The sequence below is a fragment of the Nicotiana attenuata genome, unplaced genomic scaffold (assembly GCF_001879085.1).
Source record: "Nicotiana attenuata strain UT unplaced genomic scaffold, NIATTr2, whole genome shotgun sequence".
In the NCBI taxonomy this organism is placed as follows: Eukaryota; Viridiplantae; Streptophyta; class Magnoliopsida; order Solanales; family Solanaceae; genus Nicotiana; species Nicotiana attenuata.
Window position 1 is genome coordinate 336,779 of NW_017670818.1, and position 25,277 is coordinate 362,055.

The 25,277-nt window shown below is 39.6% G+C and overlaps 1 long non-coding RNA gene and 1 pseudogene across 2 annotated transcripts; one reads left to right on the plus strand and one right to left on the minus strand.

Annotated features, from left to right (window-relative positions):
- Positions 1-18,627: 18,627 nt before the first annotated feature.
- LOC109243627 lies at positions 18,628-20,832 on the plus strand (annotated as a pseudogene).
- A 623-nt stretch (positions 20,833-21,455) lies between these two features.
- LOC109243628 lies at positions 21,456-25,002 on the minus strand. Of its 2 annotated transcripts, XR_002070592.1 has the most exons (3): positions 24,680-25,002; positions 24,258-24,441; positions 21,456-24,140 (listed from the first exon to the last, which is right to left on the minus strand). It is a non-coding gene; the product is annotated as an uncharacterized LOC109243628 (long non-coding RNA). The 2 variants fall into 2 exon arrangements; XR_002070591.1 differs by having other exon boundaries at positions 21,456-24,441.
- Positions 25,003-25,277: the final 275 nt, after the last annotated feature.

The window sequence follows — 25,277 nt, forward strand, 5'->3', positions numbered from 1 at the left end:
ACTCAACTCAATTAAACTGATCAAACGAACCGAACGACATGTGCTCCATTAGTACAGTAACACCTAAGGAAGTAACCCATTCTTCTAAGAAGTCGAGCGATTTCCTACTCCATACACGTTACATCCCTTACAAACAACAACTTAATCATCCAATGTTTCTCATATACCCATAAAGCATAACACAACCCTTATCCAAAATTGCCTTTACTCGAGTCATCCTCGATCTCAACCTCTGTAAGCCATAACTGATTCACCAGTATACCTCAAACTGAAACCAATAAAACATATAACCATGCAATCAACTGATCAATAGCAGATCCCCCACATGGCTCAAAGCCATAGATCAAAACACACAATAACTCACAATGCCCATACTCTATTATGGCCATAATGTCATAGTGAGATTCAACTAAATCCTTCATAAGCTCATGCAACACAAACCATCTAATATCTCAAATCATCTTCAAATCTTGCATTCACCCTTGTAATAGTCAAGCCCACTCTCATAAGTGATCCAAACTCAAATTGCAACACATATAATTCACTAGTAAAAGAGGACTCGGTACAAAACAGCATAGGGATCACACAACCCTCAAGACACCCCGTTGGAGATAATCCACTTGCTTCGCTCAAGCTAACATCTCTTAATACCCTTCCACCGTCATAAACATTACGCAATCACTTAATCTTCGTAAGTCTAAACTCATATCACGACATAAAATCTACTTCACTCCCCAACTAAACAACATGAAAAGATCCTTCAACACACCCATAACTCGGGGCTATACATCAAATCAAGATGGAAATCAAGCACCAAATAGTTCTTTCTACACCTCAAGCAGACCCTTCTCGTCACATTCAAATCATGAACACATCTCGCAGTCACGTCATACTCATCACGTAGCCATCCAGCCATCAATTCCACTAATAGGGACACTATTGGACATATAAATCCAAAAGCACGTGCGCACACATTCAACACCTTGGTGCTTAAGCTACAGTCAAAACTCGGCCTCAAGTCCTCCAGACTGGCCCATCATCAACACACATGGATCACATCTCGCACTTCATCCACGGAATCACAAGCCGTCGATGCACAACTGATACCGAGCGCTCATGTGCGCATACGAATGCGTGGAAGGAATTCAAAGGATTACGCTTCAAGCTGAATCAATGCCGCACGATAAGGAAGGAGAGATGGGAAATATATCCTAAATGTCCTGTAGCCTCTCGAAGATAGGTATGGACGTCATCATACCGATCCGGAAGACTCTACTAGACACTTGCTCATGACTTGTAGAACCTATGAACCTAGAGCTCTAATACCAATCTGTCACGACCCAAAATCCACTATTCGTAATGGCACCTAACCCAACCCGCTAGGTAAGCCAACTTCTAACTATTCAATTTTAATAATATAATTCAATAATTAAATAAAGGAAATTTTCTGAATCTATTACATTTCCCCAAAGACTGGTAGTACAAATCATGAGCTTCTAAGAATAGAGTTGACAAAGCTGATATGAAACAAATACATCTTCTGTTTGAAAAGTACATAAACAGAGTTTTATAAATCTACGGCTACTATGAACAAGGGGCAGCCACAAACCGGAACGCAGGTACATCTTCCAATTCAGCTCTCATCGAACTCAACAACATCAACATCCGGAGTCTGCACGCAATGTGTAGGAAGTGTAGTATGAGTACAACAGATCCTATGTACTCAAAAAGTAACAAGCCTAAACTTAGGTTGAAAGCAGAGACGAGCTAGAACATAGGTCAGGTCCAACACCAATAACCAATAGCAGTTCATAACAGTGTAAAGCATGTACACAAAGAAGTAGCTCAGAGATAGAATGCTCAACCTTTTCATATTTTTCCAAAAATAGTTCCGCCTTTCAAGAATATCAGTGAAAAACCAAAATTCTTTACCGAAAACGTCATGAAATATGGGATAGTTTGTAAACTGTATTTCTTTTTCAGAAAGTCATTTTTCACAATAAATAAGATGTTCCATTTTTCTTTCCAGATAACAGGTGTGAGATACCTCTTTATGACCATCAATGTGTGTAAAAATGTCATGAATGATGTGACACCGTACTGCATGAGGAAAATGCGTCTCTATGCATGTATGCCATATATGCATGCAAATTCCATGTATCTCAGAGATGAATCATGTACTCACACTCTCAAAGTACTCAACCTCACGGCATCCCACTCAACCACTCGGTACTGTATATGGCCCATACGGCCCAGGGAAATTCATCCCGGAATATATATACAACACTGACTATAAGTCGCCCAGTATCGAGGATAAAGGGTAATCCAATCCTATGGAGAAATCCATCTCCATGTATCAAGTGCTTCGGACAAATCCATGCCCAGGGAAATCCATCCCTCAATAATATATAAATGCTCAACCACCCGGTACCGTATATGGCCCATGCGCGGAAATCCATCCCGGAACATACTCAACAGTGACTATACGTCACTCGGTACTGAGGAAAAAGGGAAATCCATCCCTGTGGAGAAATCCATCTCCATATATCGATACTTCGGACGAATCCATGTACAGGAAAATCCATCCTTCAATAATATCATCCACGCTCACTGAGGGTGTGTTACAGACTCTGGAGGGGCTCCTACAGCCCAAGCGCTATCATAATGATCAATATAACTGTTGCGGCGTGCAGCCCGATCCCATAACTGTCACTCATAATCAGGCTCTCGACCTCACTCAGTCATCACTCTCCAGTCTCCCACTGGCTCACAATGTCATAAAAACTGACTCGGAAAAATGATATGATGTATCAATAAGTAACAACTGAGACTGAGATATGATATGAATGCATGAATGCGACTAAGTACGAAATATCGATGAAATCAATGAGATGACAGCAAGAAACGACCACTATGGGTCCCAACAATATCTGCATAAATCCTAAACATGATATCTAGCATGATGTACAACTCATTTACTTTATCACATGGTGAAAACACAGATATCAACAAAAATAGGGCCACTATCCAGTGCCCTAAAAACAACAGAGTCACAATTCACAGGGTGCACGCCCACACGCCCGTCACCTAGCATGTGCGTCACCTCAATACCAATCACACAGCACATAATTCGGGGTTTTATACCCTTAGCACTAAGTTTAAAAGAGTTACTTATCTTAAACAAGCCAATTTCGACACCGAACAAGCCAAACGGTACTCCAAGAATGCTATCACGTGCGTAGCGACCTCCGAACGGCTCAACACTATCCAAAAAAAACTCAAATGCATCAGATAAAGCCCAAGGAAGCAATTACAAATGATACAGATCGAATCCTAAGTCAAATCCAAAGTCCGTCCAAAAATCACACCCGAGCCCACGCCTCAAAACTCGACAAAACTCATAAAATCCGACAACCCATTCAATTACGAGTCCAACCATACTAGTTTCACTCAAATCCGAAATTGACTCAAACCCAGCCCCCGGGCCCACGTCTCGAAATCCAATAAAAGTCACAAAACCCGAAATCCCATTCACTCACGAGTCTAACCATACTAAATTCATCAAAATCCGACATCATTTGGTCACCCAAATTCCCAAAATCCACTCTCCAATTCTCAAGCCCTAAACCCCCAAATTTCTAGCTCAAATCCTTAATTAGATGATGAAGAAAGCCATAGGTTCACAAAATTTAGACCAATCGGGGTTAGAATCACTTACCCCAACTCTCTCCTTGAAAATCTTCGAAAAATTGTCTCTCTCCCGAGCTTCTCAAGTCCAAAATCGAAAATGAAAGTCCAAAAGTCGAGTTGGGGTTTTTCTGCCCAGGAATACTGCACCTACGGCCCCTTCAACGCTTCTGTGCACCTGCTAAAAATCCATCGCAGGTGCAGATTTCACTTAAAATCCAAGACTCCGCTCATGCGGCCCCACGACCGCATCTGCGCCTATCGCAGGTGCGGGAATCCTTCGCACATGCGGCTCCCTCTCGCACCTGCGCCCAGCTGTCCGCATCTGCGACTCTCACAGATGCGGGAAAAACTTCGCACCTGCAGATCCTGCCCAACTCCTTCTTGGCCGCATCTGCGGCACCTCCTTCGCTTCTGCGGACACGCACATGCGGTTCCCACTCCGCAGGTGCGATTACACCAGCAACAGCAGCACTTTTGCTACTCTTTCAACTCCAAAATCAAGTCGTCAACCACCCGAAATCAACCCGAGGCCCTCAGGACCACAACTAAACATACCAACAGATCCTATAACATCCTACGAACTTAGTCGAACCTTCGAATCACTCAAAACAACATCAAGACACCAAATTAGACCCGAATTCAACCTAAAGAACTTCTAAACTTTCGAATTCCACAAACGATGTCGAAACCTACCAAATCACGTCCGAATGACTATAAATTTTGCACACAAGTCAGAAATGATACCAGTGACCTACTCCAACTTCCGAAAATTCAATCCGACCCCGATATCAAAATTTTCACTGTCGGCCCAAAATCACCAAAATTCTAACTTTCGCCATTTTAAGCCTAACTCTGCTACAGACCTCCAAATCACATTCCGAATGCGCTCCGAAGTACGAAACCACCTATCGGAGCTAACGAAACTATCAAAATTCAAATCTGAGGTCGTTTACACATAAGTCAACATCCGATCAACTTTTCCAACTTAAGCTTTCAATTAAGAGATTATGTGTCTCAATTCACTCCGAAACCACTCCGGACCCGAACCAATTAAGCCCGTATATCATAATATAGCTGAAAAATACAAGAAGCAAGGGATGGGTGAACGAGGCTATAACTCTCGAAACGACCGGCCGGGTCGTTACAATTGAATGGTTGGATGTTCACCGGAGTTTTTTGGTACCAATACACTGGTGAGTCAAATCGTTCTATCCTAGGAGGATAATATTCCAACACCTCGAGTACTTGAGGAGAATAATTTCCTTAAGGACTGTTTATTTCGTCAAACTGGTTCTACTAACTTTCTGTTTTTGTTTCTATTTAAAAAAGTTTAATGTTTTTATTGGTTATTACAGCAATACATATTGAATAACATAGTGTGTGTGTGTGTATATATATATATATATATATATATATATATATATATATATATATATATTCAATTAAGTATTAAATATTGTTTATTTAAAAGCTATTTATATAAAGGTTGACAAAAATCGACCGACTTCGATTAATAATATTATTAAATTTATATTTTAATTATTTTAAAATTGTGTTTCCGATCGAACTCGATCGGAAATATTTAATTATAACTTATTCCGGTTGGTAAACTAAATATATATATATATATATAATTTTTGTTATGTTATAAACCAATTGCCTTGGGCGGAAAAGCATAATTTGAAATATTCCGATCGAAATCGGTCGGAATTTTTGAAAAATTTTAATGAAAAATTATTTTTGGAGATAATATACAAGTATGACGAGGTCTTGGTCAAATATTGACCAAGTTCCTACCGCTAATGGAATTCTCGAAGCGAATAGCAGCAACATCAATTGCTGGCTTGTCCTATAATGCAGAATCACTGCCACTTTCTTCCCCAAGAGCTAATATCTGAAATACTCCTAAGGCTACCTGTGAAAACCTTGCTGAAGATGAGGTGTGTTTCAAAATCCTGGCTTTCCCTTTCTCAAGTTCCCAATTCATCAAAACACATCTAAATCTTTCAGCCAATAATCAAGAATATACTCACCACAATCTTCTTTATATTGAGCGTGATGATTTTGCTTATAGGGAAAAGTCAGGTTATCACTATTTTATTTTGGGTTCATGTAATGGATTGTTCTGCATTTCTAGTCGCGATAAGAAATACTTTATATGGAATCCATCTACAAGAGAATTCAATGAATTGCCCCTTTCACACAGGGACATCACTTGTTCATATCATGAGACTTATGGTTTTGGTTATAATGAGTGTCAAAAGGATTACAAAATTGTAGTCATTAAGAGAAAGAAAGATACTGAGTACGGTTTTCTGTATGAGGTTAAGTTTTATAGTGTAAGAAGTAATTCTTGGCAAAAGACTTTAGAGTTCACAGGTGCAATCATATCCAACTGTCGTGGTAGATTTATAAACGGAAGACTCCACTGGGTTGCCTACCACAAGGCTAAGAGTCATGTAGACAGCTCAAAGTTTATTTTGTCATTAGACCTCGTAAATGAGACATGTGGTAATATCGCATTGCCCAACTTAATTTGGCGATAAGCGGTCTCGCAAAAGGGAGGGAGCCAGCTGAGGGGAGGACTGCATCTGCGAGGTCCTTTCCTCAGATGCGGAGTCACAGATGCGGCCAAGGAGCCGCAGAAGCGGAAGTCCTGGAGGCAGTGAGCTTCATTTATTACGGGACTTCAATCATTTCTAACCCATTTCTTTCACTTTTTGGGCTATTTTGGAGCTTCTTGAGAGGAGTATTTACCTAACAATTTGGAGATAAGTAATTTCTATCTAATGTAAGTTAAATACATAAATTATAGATAAATTTTAACATGTAAATTTGTGAAAATTATGGGTTTAGATGAAAAATCTAAGTTTTGATAAAATGGGATTTAACTACGAAAATGGTTATGGAATTGAGTGAAAATTATATATTTGGGTTCGTGAGATTATGGGTAACAACTTTCTTCGATAATTTCCGGAATCCAGGCACGTGGGCCTAGGGATGAATTTTAGGAATCCTTCAATTGGGATTGGGTAACCACTCTAATAGTTAGAATATGAACTTTTGAATATTGTATTGATTAATTTATATAACATTTGACTAGTTTGGAGTCGTTTGGCACCGAGTTGAAGATTTAAAGCATATTTTGTGGATCGGAAGTGAACTTGAGAACGAGGTAAGTCTCTTGCCTAACCTTGTAAGAGGGAACTCATCCCCTTATGTGTGTTTGTTGTAAATTACTTGTATGGAGAGCTACGTACGTACTAGATGATGAGAGTCCATGCATAGCTATATTTCATATGATGTCCGGGTAATCTTAGGTTTACATCATGCTTATTTTGGCACCGTTATTTGATTATCCATATTAATTGTCTTAAATAGAGCTGAGATTGAGGATTTTAAGATTTAAAGTCTCCAGTTTAGACTTCTTATTTTTGGATAAAATTGAAGAATTTTATAATAACTTTGTGAAATCTATGTCCGCTCGCGTCGGAAGTATTTCCGCGAGCGAGGTAAATTTCTCTACTCTCATGGGAGCGGGCCGTTCGCCTCGGTAGGTTACTAGATGCATCTATGGTTCGTAACGTTCGACCCTCGACAATGCACACAGTATATATATATATATATATATATATATATATATATATATATATATATATATATATATATATATATATGGGTGTGTGTGTGTGTTTGTGTATAATTTTGATCGAGTCGTACGACCTCGGTATAAATCCTGCGTAATAATACTTGGAGCATATTATATTTAATATCGTTTTATTGGCTTGAGAGGTTAGAAATCATTAAAAGATGAAAATTGAGTTGGGATATACTATTAGTGAAAGAATTGTTTGTTTAATGCATGTTTATTGAGTTTCATTATCATTTATATAGCCCATGCTTATTTAGAATTTCGGTATTTTATTGTTAGCCCATAGTAAGTGTCGAAGACGACCCCTCGTCACTACAGGTTAGACTAGATACTACTGGGTACATGTTGTTTATGTACTCACGCTACACTTCTGCACTAACCGTGCAGGATCTAAGGCAAGTGCATCTGATTATCATCCCGACGCACACTCCTGATACCCCGAGACTTTGTAGTGAGTTGCCTTTTGAGCCCGTTCTGCAGCACCCGAAGTCTTTCTTTTGTATTTGCTTTCTGTCTACTTTATTTCAGACAGTAGTTTAGTATTTTTGTATATTCTACTAGTAGCTCATATACTTTTGACACCAGGTCTTGGAAATTATGCTAGTAGACACTTTGTGATTTTTGAGTATTTACTTCACCTCATTTTCTCTTAAAATTATTTATTCCTCATTTTATGAAGCCTCTCAGTTCTTATTTATTCAATACAAATCAACTATTTCTAAATTGTTAAAAAAACATCGCATGGTTAGCTCACTGTTGGTTTGCCTAGCGGTAGCGTTGGGCGCCATCTCGGCCTATAGGAGAAATGGGATCGTGACAATACGGTATCAGAACAGTAGATTCACGTAGGTCTCACGAGTTATGAGCAGGCCTAATAGAGTCTTGCGGATCGGTGCGGAGACGTTCGTACTTATCTTCGAGAGGCTATAGGGTGTTAAGAAATTACTCTTTCTTCATCTCTTATCGCGCAGTTGATGTTGTACTAAGTATCTTTCTCTCATTCTCTCACATATGGTGAGAACGCGCGCAACGGAGGTTCCAGACCACGGAGGAGCTGCTCTACCTGCTACTAGACGCCGAGGTAGAGGTCGATGAAGGGCTCCAGCTCGTGGTAGAGGATGAGGGCATCCTAGAGTTGCTCCAGTTACACCACCAGCGGATCTATTAGAGGATCCAATTATTGAGGAGCAAGGTGAGGTGCCTGCAACAGATCCAGCCCCAGTGGATTTCATGTCCGCACCGGGATTCCAGGAAGTTATGGGCCGTATGCTATGGTTCATGGATACTATGACTCAGGCTGATTTATTTCCAGCGGACCTAGCCACATCTCAGGCGGGAGGGGGAGCACAGACGCTTACCGCTCAGGCTCCTGGCATGCAGCTATCGTGTATCAGACCCCGGGCGCACTACCCGTGGGCGGAGCCCAGCCAGTGGCAGCAGCTATACCTGAGCCCAGACCAGCTGCGATCGGCGAGCCGCAGAAGCTATTCAACAGATGGACTAGGCTACACCCTCTTGTCTTCTGAGGTGAGGGACATGAGGATCCCCAGGACTTTATTGATCGGTGCAGGGAGAGACTGCACAACATGAGGATATTAGAGTCCCACGGGGTGGATTTTACTACTTTCTAGCTGGAGGGCAGGGCCTGTAGATGGTGGAAGTCCTATCTTCTCGGCAGACCAGCAGGTTCTCCTCCCATGACTTGGGATTATTTCACGCGCCTTTTCTTTGATAGGTACATTCCACCCTCTCAGAGGAAAGAGTTGCGATTCCAGTTCTAGCAGCTCCAACAGGGTCAGATGTCAGTGACCGACTATGAGGCGAGATTCTCTAAGTTGTCTCGCCATGCACTTATGATACTTCCTACTGATACAGAGAGAGTGCCGAGGTTTGTTGCAGGTTTGTACTCTGGTATCCAGACCACCATGGCCTGAGAGGTTGAGACCGGGACTTCTTACGAGCTAGTTGTAGAGATATCTCGAAGGATCGAGGGTGTCTGTCAGCGGAGCCGAGAGCAGATGTCGCAGGACAAGCGGTTCCGTTATTCCGGAAGGTTCAGTGGTGCTCCGTCTGGGAGCAGAGGTCAGCTTGGGAGAGGTCAGCCTAGTAGGCCCACATATCCAGCACCGCCGTCTCCTCGGGGTGCTCCAGTGCGACCTTATTTCAGCTCCATACTAGAGAGTTCCTATTGCCCATTAGCTATTCAGGGTTCCTCCAGAGGGTATTCAGGCCATCAGGGCCAGACTTCAGGTTAGCAGCCCCCTGACCGCATCTACGCCTATTACAGGGGCGGGAATCCTTCGCATCTGCGGCTCCCTCTCTTACCTGCGCCTAGCTGCCCGCATCTGCGACTCTCGCAGATGCCGGAAAAACTTCGCACCTGCGGATCCTGCCCAACTCCTTCTTGGCCGCATCTACGGCACCTCCTTTGCTTCTGCGAACACGCACCTGCAGTTCCCACTCCGCAGTTGCGATTACACCAGCTACAGCACCACTTCAGCTGCTCTTTCAACTCCAAAATCAAGCCGTCAACCACCCGAAATCACCCCGAGGCCCTCAGGACCACAACCAAACATACCAACAGATCCTATAACATCCTACGAACTTAGTCGAACCTTCGAATCACTCAAAACAACATCAAAACACCAAATTACACCCGGATTCAAGCCTAAAGAACTTCTAAACTTTCGAATTCCACAAACGATGTCGACACCGACCAAATCACGTCCGAATGACCACAACTTTTGCACACAAGTCAGAAATGACACCAACGACCTATTCCAACTTCCGAAAATCCGATCCGACCCTGATATCAAAATTTCCACTGCCGGCCCAAAATCACCAAAATTCTAACTTTCGCCAATTTAAGCCTAACTATGCTACAGACCTCTAAATCACATTCCGAATGCGTTCCTAAGTACGAAACCAGCTAACGGAGCTAACAGAACTATCAAAATTCAAATCTGAGATCGTTTACACATAAGTCAACATCCGGTCAACTTTTCCAACTTAAGCTTTCAATTAAGAGACTATTAAGGTGTTTGGCCAAGCTTTTGAAAAAAAAAAGTGCTTTTGAAGAGAAGCAGAAGCAGTTTTGGAGAAGCAGAAAAAAGTAGCTTCTCTCCAAAAGCACCTTTCTGAAAAGTGCTTTTGAGAAAAATACACTTAGAAGCAGTTTTTTAAAGCTTGGCCAAACACTAATTGCTGCTCGGAAGTGCTTTTCAAATTAATTATTCAAACACAAACTGCTTCTCACCAAAAGTACTTTTGAGAAAAGCACTTTTGAGAAAAAGCACTTCTCAAACTAAGCTGATTTTTGCAGCTTGGCCAAACGGGCTATATGTGTCTCAATTCACTCCGAAACCACTCCGGACCCGAACGAATTAACCCGGTATATCATAATATAGCTAAAAATACAAAAGAAGCAAGTGATGGGGGAACGAGGCTATAACTCTCAAAGCGACCGGCCGGGTCGTTACAATTGAGTGGTTAGATGTTCACCGGGATTTTTTGGTACCAATACACTGGTGAGTTAAATCGTTCTATCCTGGGAGGATAATATTCCAACACCTCGGGTACTTGAGGGGAATAATTTCCTTAAGGACTATTTATTTCGTCAAACTGGTTCTACTAACTTTTTGTTTCTGTTTGTATTTCAGAAAGTTTAATGTTTTTATTGGTTATTATAGCAATACAGATTGAATAACATAGTATATATACTAAGTGTATAGTATATATATAACATAGTATATATAATATTCGATATCAAATATTGAATATTAAAAATACACACACACACACACACACACACACACACACACACATATATATATATATATATATATATATATACTATGAAATGCATATACTATGAAATGCATTCGGATTCTTTCATTTTTTGAAACTTCAAAATCAGCCCTTAGAGTTTGAAGTTTTACCTTCCTCACCTTATAAACTCCCTGAAGACAATTTTGTAAAATCTCCTAAGTTTCCTTTGAGGTAGTAGCATCTGCCACCTTCTCAAACATGGCATCATCCAAACATTGTGGATGAGCGTGAGAGCTTATTGATCCTTCTTCCTTGTCTTTGCCAAGACATCTTTTTCATTTTGAGGCAGAGCTTCGTCATTATCGGGTTTTGCATACCCTCTATCTACGATTTCCCACACATCTTGGGAGCCAAGAATGGCTTTCATACGTAGACACCATTTCTCATAAGTTTGACTGACGACTAGGGAGTTTGGGAAGTAATCTGTGTGTATTCTATGACCGACTTGATGATCATCGAATGGATGTGTGGGTAATGAAGGAGCATGGACTTGCTATGGTGATTTCTGTCCCTTTCTGTATTGTTAGTCCTTGGCCAATATTCATCTTCCAGAATGGTGAAATTTTATTGGAAGATGGCTCAAGGTTAATGCTATATAATTCGACACACAACAGTTTCAAGAGTTTTAAAGTTGAGAGCCATTTTGGTTATATACGTGCATTTCATATGTACGTTGAAAGCCTCGTTTCGCCAAATTCACTGGTGGAATTTAAAGAGCTGAGGATCAATGAGTGAAGGATCACTTTGCAATAGTCAAATTCACTGCATTAAAACAATTCAAAGAATTACAAATCCGCAGTGTTGGTAAAACTTGGACTCCTCTGTTTTACTGGACTTTCTTTTTAGTTTCTATTGTCAATTTCTGCAGAATTATTTGATTCCTTTCCTAGTTAATAGCATGAATGGTTACCATTTGAAAACGGACAGTGAATAAACCATTTAAAGTTGTTAAATAAGAGATGAGAAATCTCCATTGGAATCTCTCCTACTACGTTATAGCTGAAAAAATTAATACGAATGGAATTGTTTTAATATATTGGATTATTTTCCTTTAAACAGTGAAATTCTTAAAAAGAATTGGTATGACTTCAACTATTTTGTTTTGGGAGAGGTCAAGATTTATAGATAATTGAGTATTAGAATCCAGAGGAGATATTTCCATATATTGTGATTGGATAGTAAATTTAGAATAACCAAAATCAGATGTTATTGAGAGTTAAAGATAGTTAAGTGAGGGCATTTTAGTCAATACACACACGTGAGAGGCATGTGTAGGTCGGTTATTTTGTTAAATACTGTTCAAGTCTTGTAATAGACATTAACAGAAAATGAAATGAAAGTCTTCTTCTTCTCTGAATTCTCTAGATTCTAGGGTTTAATCTTGCATGCAATTCCAATTCTATCATGGTATCATAGCAGGTTTATTGCAATCGAGTTGTAATTCTGCAAGATCTGAACATCGAACACTGATTAGAAGCTTTGATTTCATCAGCCATGGCGGAAACAGGAAATCTCCCAATTGATCACAATCATCCTCTGTTTTTAGCAGCTACAGATACACCTGGAGTTGCTTTGCTGATATCAAGCTCACCGGACCTGAAAATTATGGTTTGTGGAGTAGATCGATACGGATGGTTTTGGTGAAGAACAAGCTAGGTTTCATAGAAGGAACTTGCTTGAAAAGCTCTTACAAAGGAGAATTGGCGAATCAATGGGAAAGATGTAACGCGGTTGTTCTTTCATGGATAGGACGTACAGTATCTGCAGAATTGCAGCCGAGCATCATTTATGCTTCAAATGCAAAAACAGTATGGAAGGAGTTCAAGGAGGTTTGATAAATCTAATCTCACTCGTTTTTACCTCTTATGGATACAAATTGGATCATTAAAGCAAGGTACTGATTCTGTAACATCATATTATACGAAAATAAAAGACCTCTGGGATGAAATTGACTTGTTAGTTCCAGGGCCTGGTTGTGACTGTGAAGAAACTAGGCCTTTCATTGAACAATTTAAGAATTTGCGTTTGTTACAGTTCCTAGTTGGGCTTAATGAAAGTTATTGTCAGGTGAGAAGTCAGATATTGCTTAAGACGCCAGTATTGACTGTAAACCAAGCCTATGCTTTGGTCATTCAAGAGGAAAGCCACCGTGAACTAAGTGTACTTGAGATAAATAGGGAACCCTTAACTATGATGGCAAGACAGAATCAAGGGTATAAGGGTAAGAAGATTGGGATTGTTTGTGAACACTGTGGGTATAAAGGACACCTCAAGGAAAACTGCTACAAAATTATAGGATATCCTCCTGACTTCAGGAGTAAGAAGAAACAACAAGGACAAGGAAACAGAGCTTATGCTAACATGATGACAGCAGAAACTACAAACCCATCTCAAGGCCAACAGATGGGACAACTGTTCATTGAGGGTCAATACAAATAGATACTGGAGCTTTTAACAAAACACCTGCAGGTGATTGTCATACACTAATGGCAGGTATAACCACATTGTTGTCTGATGCATCTTTATGTGAATGGGTAGTAGACACAGGAACATCTCACCATATCACATGTCATAAAGAAATTTTATCTAACATAGAGAACATTGAGCAACACAGGAATCATAAAGTGCAAGTTCCAACAGGTAGCAAATGTTACACACAAAGGAAATACTTCAATTCTACAGGGATATGAACTAAAAGATGTGTTATATGTTCTAGATTTTAAGTTCAATCTACCGTCAGTTTCCAAACTGACCAAGGAGCTGCTGTGCTGTGCTCTATTCTTCCCTGATTTTTGTGTATTGCAAGGCCTTTACAATGGGAAGGTGATGGGGTTGGTAGAGAGAACTGTGGACTTTATATTCTGAAATGGAGAGACAAGCCAATAGCAACATTGGTCACCAAGGACACTGATGAGTGCAGTCTTTGGCATATGAGATTGGGACATCCATCAATAATGGCAATGAAGCATATTTCTGCCTTGAAAAATAAAGTAGTAGATAGTTTACAGCATAAATGTGAAGTATGTCCTTTAGCTAAGCAAAGTAGACTGAAATTTCCTCTCAGTAGCAGTAAGACTGAGTGTGTTTTTCAGCTTATTCATCTTGATGTTTGGGGTCCTCACAAGCTGCCTACATATGATAGGAAACATTATTTTCTTACAATTGTGGATGACTTTAGTAGATATACCTGGGTGTGCTTGTTGCAGTCTAAATGTGAGGTTGTAACAGTCTTGAAAGACTTTTTTTACAATGGTAAAGACTCAATTTGATATGAATGTGAAAGTGTTAAGATCTGATAATGGAAGAGAATTTTTTAATTCTGGCTGTAATGAACTATTAGCTTCCTTAGGCATTGTGCATAAAAGCAGTTGTCCATACACACCCCAACAGAATGGGGTGATGGAAAGAAAGCACAGACATATACTTGAAGTGGCTAGAGCATTGCAGTTTCAGAGTTCTGTTCCTAGTAGAGTTTGGGGAGATAGCATCAAGACAGTTGTTTACCTCATCAACAGGTGGCCTACATCCATACTACAAGGAAAATCTCCTTATGAAGTTTTGTATAATAAAACACTTGTTATTGATCACTTAAAGGTGTTTGGATGCTTATGTTTCTCTAGCAACCTACCAAAAGGAGACAAGTTTGCCAAGAGAGCAAGAAAATCAGTACTCATAGGTTACTCAGAAGTTCAAAAGGGGTATAAATTGTTTGACTTAGAAACTAAAACTATCTTTGTAAGTGGGGATGTTTGCTTTAGAGAACATATTTTCCCTTTTAAGGAAAATGTAACCATTCCACAAGATCCATTTCCCACACAAGCTTCTACACCACCATATCCCGATTCCTCATTGCCTACATCCACAAACCCCCACATTCCACCTACACACAATATTCCAGCCATAGAGAACATCAATACACCTACTACAGAAGTCCTACACCTTGATCACACAGATCAAAACACAGAAACAGCAGAGGTTGAGCATGATGAGCAAGATACCTATACTGACTTAGTTCCAAACACTGAGTCAGAGATGAATGTCACTCCTGACAATAGCACACCTGTGATTGGAAGTGGTCAAGAGCCTAGAAGACTACTAGGACATCTAAACCTCCAGTTTGGTTGAAAGACTACCAAACTACTCAGAAGTTCTCTGGGCAATGCTTATATCCATTGACTGATACCCTTACTTATGCTAATCTCACAGCAGGTTATCAAGCATACTTGCAGGTTTTTTCAGCTGAAGTTGAACCTACTACTTTTCAGCAGGCTTCCACTGATAGCAGATGGGTTGCAGCTATGCAACAGGAGATCTAAGCTCTTGAAGATAATCACACTTGGGAGATAGTGGACTTACCAGCAGGGAAACAAGCTATTGGTTCCAAGTGGGTGTACAAGATCAAATACAAGGCTAATGGAGAGGTAGAAAGATACAAGGCAAGGCTGGTTGCTAAGGGTTATAGTCAAAAGGAAGGGCTGGACTACCATGACACATTCTCACCTGTAGCAAAGATGGTCACAGTCAGGACCATTATCAGCATAGCAGCTGCCAAGGGTTGGCCTTTATCTCAAATGGATGTTAGTAATGGTTTCTTACAAGGGGATCTCTATGAAGAAATTTATATGCAGTTGCCTCAAGGATTTCATAAACAGGGGGAGTTGAAAGTGTGCAGGCTTATGAAATCCCTCTATGGTCTTAAATAAGTATCTGGGCAGTAGAACATAAAGCTCATTGTTGCACTTGTTCATAGTGGTTACAAACAAAGTCCTTTTGATCATTCCTTATTCACAAAGCAGCAAGGAGGAGAGATAGTCATTATACTGGTGTATGTAGATAATTTGATGATTACTGGGAGCTCTTCCAACTTAGTTAATGATGTCAAGAAACTTCTACACAGTAAGTTCAAAGTTAAGGACTTAGGCAAGCTGAGATACTTTCTGGGAATTGAAGTATCAAGGTCAAAGAAGGGAATATTGCTCAATCAAAGGAAGTATGCTTTGGAATTAATTTCAGAAGTAGGCTTAAGTGGTGCAAAACCAGTTGCAACTCCTATAGAGTTGAATTAAAAATTGACAACTGTGGAGTATGATACATGTGTTGGGAAGACAGGAGATAGAGCTGAAAGATAATTCAGCTTATCAAAGATTGATAGGAAGGTTGTTGTACTTAACAATTACCAGACCTGATATAAGTTTTGCAGTGCAGACTTTGAGTCAGTTCATACAAAGGCCCAAACAGTCACATATGAAGGCAGCATTGAGAATAGTGAGATATGTCAAAGGGGAACCAGGCATGGGATCGCTGATGGAAGCAGGACCTATTGATCATCTAGTTACTTACTGTGATTCAGACTGGGCATCATGCCTTAATACAAGAAAATCTGTGACAGGATATGTTGTTAAATTAGGTAATTCTTTGATATCATGGAAATCAAAGAAGCAACTCACAGTAAGCAGGAGTTCAGCAGAAGCTGAATACAGAAGTATGGCTGCTGCAACTGCTGAGATCACATGGTTAACAGGATTGCTGGAGGATTTAGGAGTTAAAGTGTCTAGACCTGTTACATTGTTCTGTGACAATAAAGTTGCAATACAAATAGCTGGGAATCCAATATTCCATGAGCGGACAAAGCACATAGAGATTGATTGCCACTTTGTCAGAGAGAAAATCAAGACAGGGCTTGTTACTCCATGTCATGTTTCTTCCTCCTTACAACTAGCAGATCTTCTAACAAAAGGACTCACTGCAGCACAGCATTCCTTCCTAGTGTCCAAGCTTGGTGTGTTAGACATCTTCCACCCTCCAGCTTAAGGGGGAGTATTGAGAGTTAAGATAGTTAAGTGAAGGCATTTTAGTCAATACACACACACACGTGGGAGGCATGTGTAGGTCGGTTATTTTGTTAAATACTGTTCAAGTCTTGTAATAGACATTAACAGAAAATGAAATGAAAGTCTTCTTCTTCCTTCTTCATCTTCTTCTTCTCTGAATTCTCTAGATTCTAGGATTTAATCTTGCATGCAATTCCAACTCTATCAGATGTCAAAACATTCTAGCATCTTTCAACATCTTACTTTCATCTTTCTTCAGCTTAAGATATGTTCCATTAGGATGGCGTTTTCCTTTGATTTACACAATATTAACCATTTACATTCAATGTAATTTGCACGTTCTTATCAACATGTATGAGATAGTTTTGGTACACACTTCAATGGCTATACTTTCCCCCATCTTTGACAGCATTGAATCTTTGTTACCGTTAAATGGATGGTTTCTTACACTAGAACCACAAAAAAAACTTATTAACCTTAATATAACAATCTAATTTGGTCCACTTCCTGATCCTGCTATTGTGTTCCCATCATGATAGAATTATTTCTTAATGGCAATCAATTAAATTGGAAAATAACCAAAAACATTAGGTGCTTCCTGAAGCATCATATTTTCCATCTTAGTTTGAATCTAATGCTGAGAAAAAATAAATCAAAATCAGCTCATCTCAACTACAAACAGTTACCAATTTAGCTCCAAAGCATATTAGTTAGTAAATGATTGGTTAGCATGTGATGTTTAGTTACTACTTTTTTAAAAGCCAAAAACATCAAGGTTCCAAGTTCCATGAACTTGATGGAAATATCATAGGAGGCAGCAAAATACAAGGAGGACATATTAGTATATCACATTGAAACTATGGGTGTCCAACGGGGGAGGCCCGGCCTAGTCCCGGCCTGGTCCGTCAGAAATAACTGGGATGGTTTTGGGGGAAGGAACGGGGATGGGATGGGACGGGATTGCCGTTTCGTCCCGGTAGCTCGGCCCGGTTAAGGCCTGATCCCGGCCCTCCAGCTCGCCATAATTTTTCTTTTTAAAAAAAAAAATAGCCATTGACTGACTTTAAAAACTAGTTGTTGAAATTTTAAAAAACAGCCATTGCTAACTTTAAAAAATAGCCGTTGTCAACTTAAATTTATAAAAATTTTAAAAAAAGTCCACTTAGGGCCCGTGCCCCGTCCCGTTAGTTAGTGGGACGGGATGGGCCAATCGGTCGTCCCGTTTATCCCAGCCCGGATAAGGCTCGATCCCTTTTATCCCTTTAAGTTTTCGCCGTCTCGTTCCGATAAATCGTCCCGTCCAATCCCGTCCGCTATACATGAAACCAGCAATACCTTTCTCCTGGTTCAACTTTTTCTTTTAGTTATATATAGCAAAATGAAAGGTATCAGCTAATGTTAAATATAATATACGTACTTTTTAAGACCTGCAAAAGCAGTAGAAATTCTGGGTAATGATAACTGAATCTCTAATCCTCCTGATTGAAGCTAAAAGGAGCAAGACTCTTTGTGAGCTGTACTCACCAGTTAATAATTTACGAATTATTAACCAATTAAATTCAATATAATTTGCATTGACACTTATCTTCCAGCAGTATGAAGCAAAAAACTTGCAATTACCATATTTGACAAGGTGTAGGGAGAGGGGTTTATTTCTCCTGATATCCCACAGTCTAGAATGTCAAAAAAATATTCATTAAAAGGTAACCGTTGTAATTAGCAGAAGTACCTCATTCTGATATAAAAACTGTGGCGTCAATACTTTAGGGCCACCAAAGAGCTGCTTTTGTACATAAATTTTTATAGTCAGGCCTGGCTCCTAATTCAATTGTGAGTCGGATTATTCTAGTCAACTGCACCCGCATATGAAAATCCTGCTAAAACAAGGAAATAATCAATCCCACTTCCCTAAGGAGAATAGAGTTTCTTGGTTTATATATAATGCATGCACCGTTTTAGTCCCTCCATTGTTTCACCTGTCGTCCAAAATAGCTGGAGTATTGACGGTTGAGGTTGCGAACAGGGTCATGAACACCGTCGGCCATTCCATGGGCTATGTGAAACCCCAAATCTCTAACTCTAACACTAACGCCGGCTCTAGGAAATCAAAGGAATCCGAGAGCAGGCGTAGACGGCGGAAGCAGAAGAGAAACAATAAGGTATCGTCTCATGGAAAAGATAGTAACGAGGCTAATGGCGGTAGCGCTTATAAGGAGAATTCCGATTTTCAAAAGTCTTTGGAGCAATTTGAAGTGGAATATATCCCAGAGAAGGCAGAGTTAGATGGTGAGTTGGATGACGAATTCAGGAAGGTCTTCGAGAAATTCTTTTTTGTCAATTCTACTGGCTCTGAGGAGGACGGTAAGAAGGCCGAGACTGTTGCTGATTCAGAGGAAGAGGACGATAAGAAGGACGAGATTGCTGCTGATTCAGAGGAAGAAGAAGAGCCAAAGGAGAAGGTTCTAACAAAAAGAAAAAGCTTCAATGTAGGATGAAGATTGCAGAACTGAAACAACTCAGCCGCGTGCGGCCTGATGTTGTTGAGGTATGGGATGCTAGTGCAGCAGACCCTAAGCTGTTAGTACATCTGAAATCTTACCGGAATACTGTTCCTGTTCCACGACACTGGAGTCAAAAACGAAAATATTTGCAGGGTAAACGTGGTATCATCGATAAACAGCCGTTTCAACTGCCTGACTTTACAGCTGAGACAGGAATTGATGAGAAAATTAAACAAGCTTACATTGGAAAGGAGATCAGTAAGAAGCTTAAACAAAAGCAGCCAAAAACAGGAAAGATGGATATCGATTATCAGGTTCTCTATGATGCGTTTTTTAAGTATCAGACCAAACCAAAATTGACTAGCTATGGGGATTTATATTATGAAGGAAAGGAATTCGATAAGTTGAAGTTGAGGGAAATGAAACCTGGGACTTTGTCTCAAAAACTGATAGACGCTCTTGGACTTGGAAGCGCTCCTCCTCCTTGGCTGATCAATATGCAGATATATGGTCCTCCACCCTCTTATTCGATTCTTGGACTCACTCCTATTCCGCCAGGAGCCACGTTTGGCAATCAGCCTGGAGGTTGGGGTAAACCGCCTGATAATGAATATGGACGCTCTTTATATGGAGATGTCTTTATACTGAAACAAGACCAGCCTGATTATGAGGATGAACCCGTTGATAAGACTAAGCATTGGGGTGACTTGGAGGAAGAGGAAGTGGAAGAAGAGATGGAGGAAGAGGAGCTGGACGACGGTACTCACTCTGTGGATAGCCTTTCAAGTGCTCCAACTGAAGTTGATACTCCCGATTTTATTGACCTTCGAAAGAAGCAGAGGAAGGAACCTGAGAAGCCTCTCTACCAGGTGCTTGAACAGAATGAAGAAAAGGTAGCTCCAGGAATTCTTCTTGGGACAACTCATGCTAATGTGATTAATAACACTGGAACTCGAGACAAGACTGCTGCCAAAAGGGTCTATCCGCTTAAAGGTCAGAAATCAGATAGAGTTGACGTTACTTTGGCACCTGAAGAGTTGGAACTGATGGAAAATGTCCTGCCAGACAAATACAAAGAAGCTAGAGAAGAGAACAAGTTACCTAGTCAGAGAGAGGATTTCAGTGAAATGGTAGCAGAGAATGAGAGGAAGAAGAAGAAGAAGCGCAAGATGCAGGAAAAAGAGGGCAAGTGGAAGAAGAAATTCAAGTTTTGAGATCTTGCATTTTTTAGTCTGTACCATCTAAGATAAGATATTTTAGGCCATCCAGCTAAGGAGCAGCCGACCTTGCAAAGCACGCGCATTCATTGGTACGTATATATGTACGCTTGTAATGGCTTAATGAAGTGGTATCATTCTGTGTTTAGCATAGTTCATGCTGTATGATTACATATTACCAGATTCTATTTGACTCTTCTCACTGATCAATGTTAATGTCTGTGCTACGGCAGAGCTTGCTTATAAAGGACTAATATTTCAGCTTGAAAAAAAGTATTAGTATGCAACAGCAAAGTGAGTACTAAAGGATAAAATTGCTATGGCGGGTACGCGATGCTACCTTCGTCAAGCTGCTACAGAAGCAAATTAACACTTATTTTTGAGTGTGCCTATACTACATGGCAGGACTGAAGTTTAACAGCTTCTGTTTATCTCTAAAAGCAGTGGAACCTCTAATATGTTCCAACAACTAAAATATATGATGTAAATATCCAAAAAGTTTGACAAAGAGAAGTACAAATTACAGTGTATCACTTACCAAGTCATATGTTGAACAATATCTATAAGGTCAAAACAGAAAAAGAAGGTCATCGAATTCGCATGAATTAAGAGAAAATAGACATGACTCTACATGCCTCAATATTTCAAACTTAAAAATATTTGACAAAGACTTCTTTCAAGAAAAAGACTAACGGAGGGACTTAAATTTGAAGTATATCTCTGATCTACCATGGAAAGTATAAATTAATGAACTTTATAAATGAATAAGTGAATTCAATTTACAATAGAATTAACTGCTAACCATTCTAATACAAAACAAAAATGCTTCCACTCACTGAGATTCCTCACTGCCACCTCTCTACTTCTGAGTTCCACAAGCTGATCTTTTTGATCAATCATGTGGCTTTTACATCTTTAAATTGACTATGCCAAGGCTTGATTCCATGAGAAGTAGAATGACTCTGAATTCTTCATATACATTAAATGATCCATGAAGCATGTAATCATTTCAATAGTTGAGGTTAGGATGAGTTTCCTAGGATGACAATTCCATACAAAGCATCCACAAAAGTCGGGCACTCCTCAGACGACCTTATAATACTTATATTTAAAACACCCAATTAGGGGGGTAGCAACTCTATGGTGCAGTTGCAAATCTTCCTACTTGATCTCATTGCATTTGTAAAAATAAAGGAAAGGTTGAGACCAAGAGGTCAAATTTGATAGAAGTTTCCTCAACTTACATAAAAAAGCCGCACTTAAATTGTTATGAATAGCAAGTTCAATATTTGAGTGCTTCAATTGGCTTGACTCTTCTGCAATTTTAAGCTCAGGAATAGGATATCCCACATACTCAAGTGACACCAAATTTGGAGCATCAATTTCTCCTATGCTTGTATAAGAACAAATTTTCAAGTCCTTTAGGGATCGACTCCCCACTAATGTTGAACCTTTCCTTTCCAGCCCAACATGATGTAATGTCAAACTCTCAAGGGATTGAAATCTAGAAATAATGTGCTCGAGAAATCCATCAGATATCCTCACAAGTGATAGCTCTAAAGATTTCAGATTTACATTCAACAATATCCAAGTCAGGAGAATCTTCTGAAGCATAAAAAATAAAAGCAAATGTTGAAGAGTTGGGGCTTGGATTTTAACACGTTGGTGCCCTTTTGCCCTTATGGAAACTGTCTTGATCTTTTGAAGATTCAGCAATTCAATCTTTTTCAACCAATAACGACGCTCAATGATGAAAGTGACAATCAAGGGATAATTATTAAGTAGAGTCTGAACACTTGTTACCATTACATGTTTCCAAGGCCAGTTACCTTGTTACCTTGTTCAATTATACAGATGACCTGATATACCTTGACTTCCCTGACAACTTCTTATCTGTAAAAGTTCTCTACTGATTTGCTAAGTTACTGAGTTAGAACACTTATATTTGGGAAACAACCACCTTTTTGGGAATTTTCCCTTTACAATTGGCACATTGCTAGGAATTAGTGTTCTTAAAGCAACACGTTTATGTAGGTAATTCCAGCATCTAGGAGGAACTGCAGATTTTTTTAAGATTATACATTATCCTCTCCTCTGGAATTTGTAAACTCAAATAATTCCAAATCCTAGCCCTCTCATTTTTTTTAAAGAGCCTGTTAGACAGCCATTAGTCCATCCCGGAACGAACCTCTACGGCTCAGACCTGAGAATCATGGGAGCTGTTAATCACACTTAGGTCTAATGACCATGGTTCATCCACCATTTTTCAATCCTGTCTCCTTAAAACTCAAGGATGCCGTGGTATGAGCCTATAAAACAGATCATGTTCAAGTAAAGTCGTCCATACAAAATTGTTTTTAGTCCCATGCTAATCAAAGGAAAACCAGAAGTCTTGTAGAGATTGTTGAAAGCAAAGCAGCCCAAGTTTCATACAAATATTGCAGAACTTTAAATGCATTAAAACTGTCAATATTGTAACACATTTTTCATTTTTCCCCTTCTTCAGTAAACAGGCATAAGAAAGGTTTCCTATCAAATGAATTATCCCTTTTCATAACAGATAAATTGGTACCAAGAGCATGCCCATCCCTACAAAGTAGTCAACAAATTTTGAAAGTCAGGTCTTACTCCTAATTCTATTGTGAATGGGATTAATGAAAAAGATGGAGAACGCAAATGCCCTCGAGGAAGAGGCGTACTCCTGAAAGTACTAGTCGGATTGCATCTATGAATATCCTGCCAAAACAAGGGAATGATCAAGCCCAAAAATTTGCAGCCACAACACTGTGCCATGTGAAGTGCTTACGAGCATCTCAGAAGAAGGAAAATAGAGTTCCTTGGTTTATATTGTAAAAGAAAAGTATACCATGCTATAACTACAACCAATCATTTAAGTGCTAGTATGCACCAGCAGGTTGAGTATCAAGATAAAATTTCTGTGGTGAAAAGTGACAAATATTCCGTTGCCTTCGTCAAGCAGCAAGAGAAACAAATTAACACCTAATTTTGAGTGTACCTATGCTAAACGGCTGTGATAGAAGTATAAGAGCTTCTGTTTATCTCTAAAAGCAGTGGAACCTTGTCCAGAGAGCTCTATTTAGAGTGATTTGAAAGAAGAAAAAAAAAAGGTGCTTCATTGTTCTATACTCCTACCAAATAAGAAAAGATGCACATGTCACAGAAATCAGAAGTCTAAAACAAAACTATATGCAGCACGACTTCTCTTTTTTAACAGAGTACATACTTTGAGCATATTGCTCAAACATTCCGACTACAAACCTTGACAATTTTAGGGGGAATGTTTTGTCTCTTTGCGCGGAAACTATGAATAAATTTCTGGACATCAGTATCCATGTACTCAAACACCAAGTAAAGAACCATCTTTCCTTCTTTGTTCTGGTCTTGTTTAACATCCATCAGTCTGATTTATATATTTATAGAACATCATATCAGAACACAGGATACTGATATCAAATGCCGAAAACAAATTACAAAACTAAAGTGAAAAGGGACAAATTAATTGAAACAGATATAATACCTAATCGCAGAGAAACGAGTTTGCAAAGAAATTTCAAGCAATTAAGTAATCGTAGCACTGAAGAAGAAGAAGCTTCCCGAGGACGACGAAATGTTCGTAACACTTCTCTGTATCCATGTACTCAAACACCAAGTAAAGAACCGTCTTTCCTTCTTTGGTCTGGCCTTGTTTAACATCCATCAGTCTGATTTATATATTTATAGAACATCATATCAGAACACAGGATACAGATATCAAATGCCAAAAATAAATTATAAAACTAAAGTGAAAAAGGACAAATTAATTGAAACAGATATAATGCCTAATCGCAGAGAAACGAATTTGCAAACAAATTTCAAGCGATTAAGTAAAACTATCGAACCCTAGGCAGAGAATAGAGAAATGGAGTAAGAAGAGAGAAATGAGAGTGAGGGTGTACGTACTTGACAATGTGAGAACCGTTAGAGAGCATCCGCAGAAGAGAGATCTCGCGGAGAGTAGTGGTAGCAACACCTTGCTCGTCCTCGGGAAGCTTCGTCTTCTTCAGTAGTTCGCCAGTAACCCTATTTCTCGCTTTCTACACCTTTCCGTAAGTCCCCTCCCCTACATTCTCAAGCTTCACGAATGCCTCCATGGCCGATGCACTCTTTCTAGCAGTCGCCATTTCTCTCTCTATATATGGTTTTTGAATTTTGTGTACATGATTTCACCGACTGACCGCCTCCAGGGGCGGCCCTTACCTAAACAATAAATCAAGTGCTCTACGCCCCATATTTTGTGGGTATTACTTTTTGTTATATCTAATAGCCTACTTATTAGTTTTAAAAAAGTTTTTTTTTTTTTTTTTTTTGGCTCAAACAGAGGATTTCATAGATAAGTTAAGTACGAGAATGATAGGTGTGATTGTTAGAGTTGCTACTACTAGTTACATCAAAAACTACATGCATGCAAGTAAGGAAATAAACATAATAGAAAACAGAAAACATAAACAAGAGAAATGGGGGGGGGGGGGGTGGGGGGGAGGGGTTCTTTCAAATAACA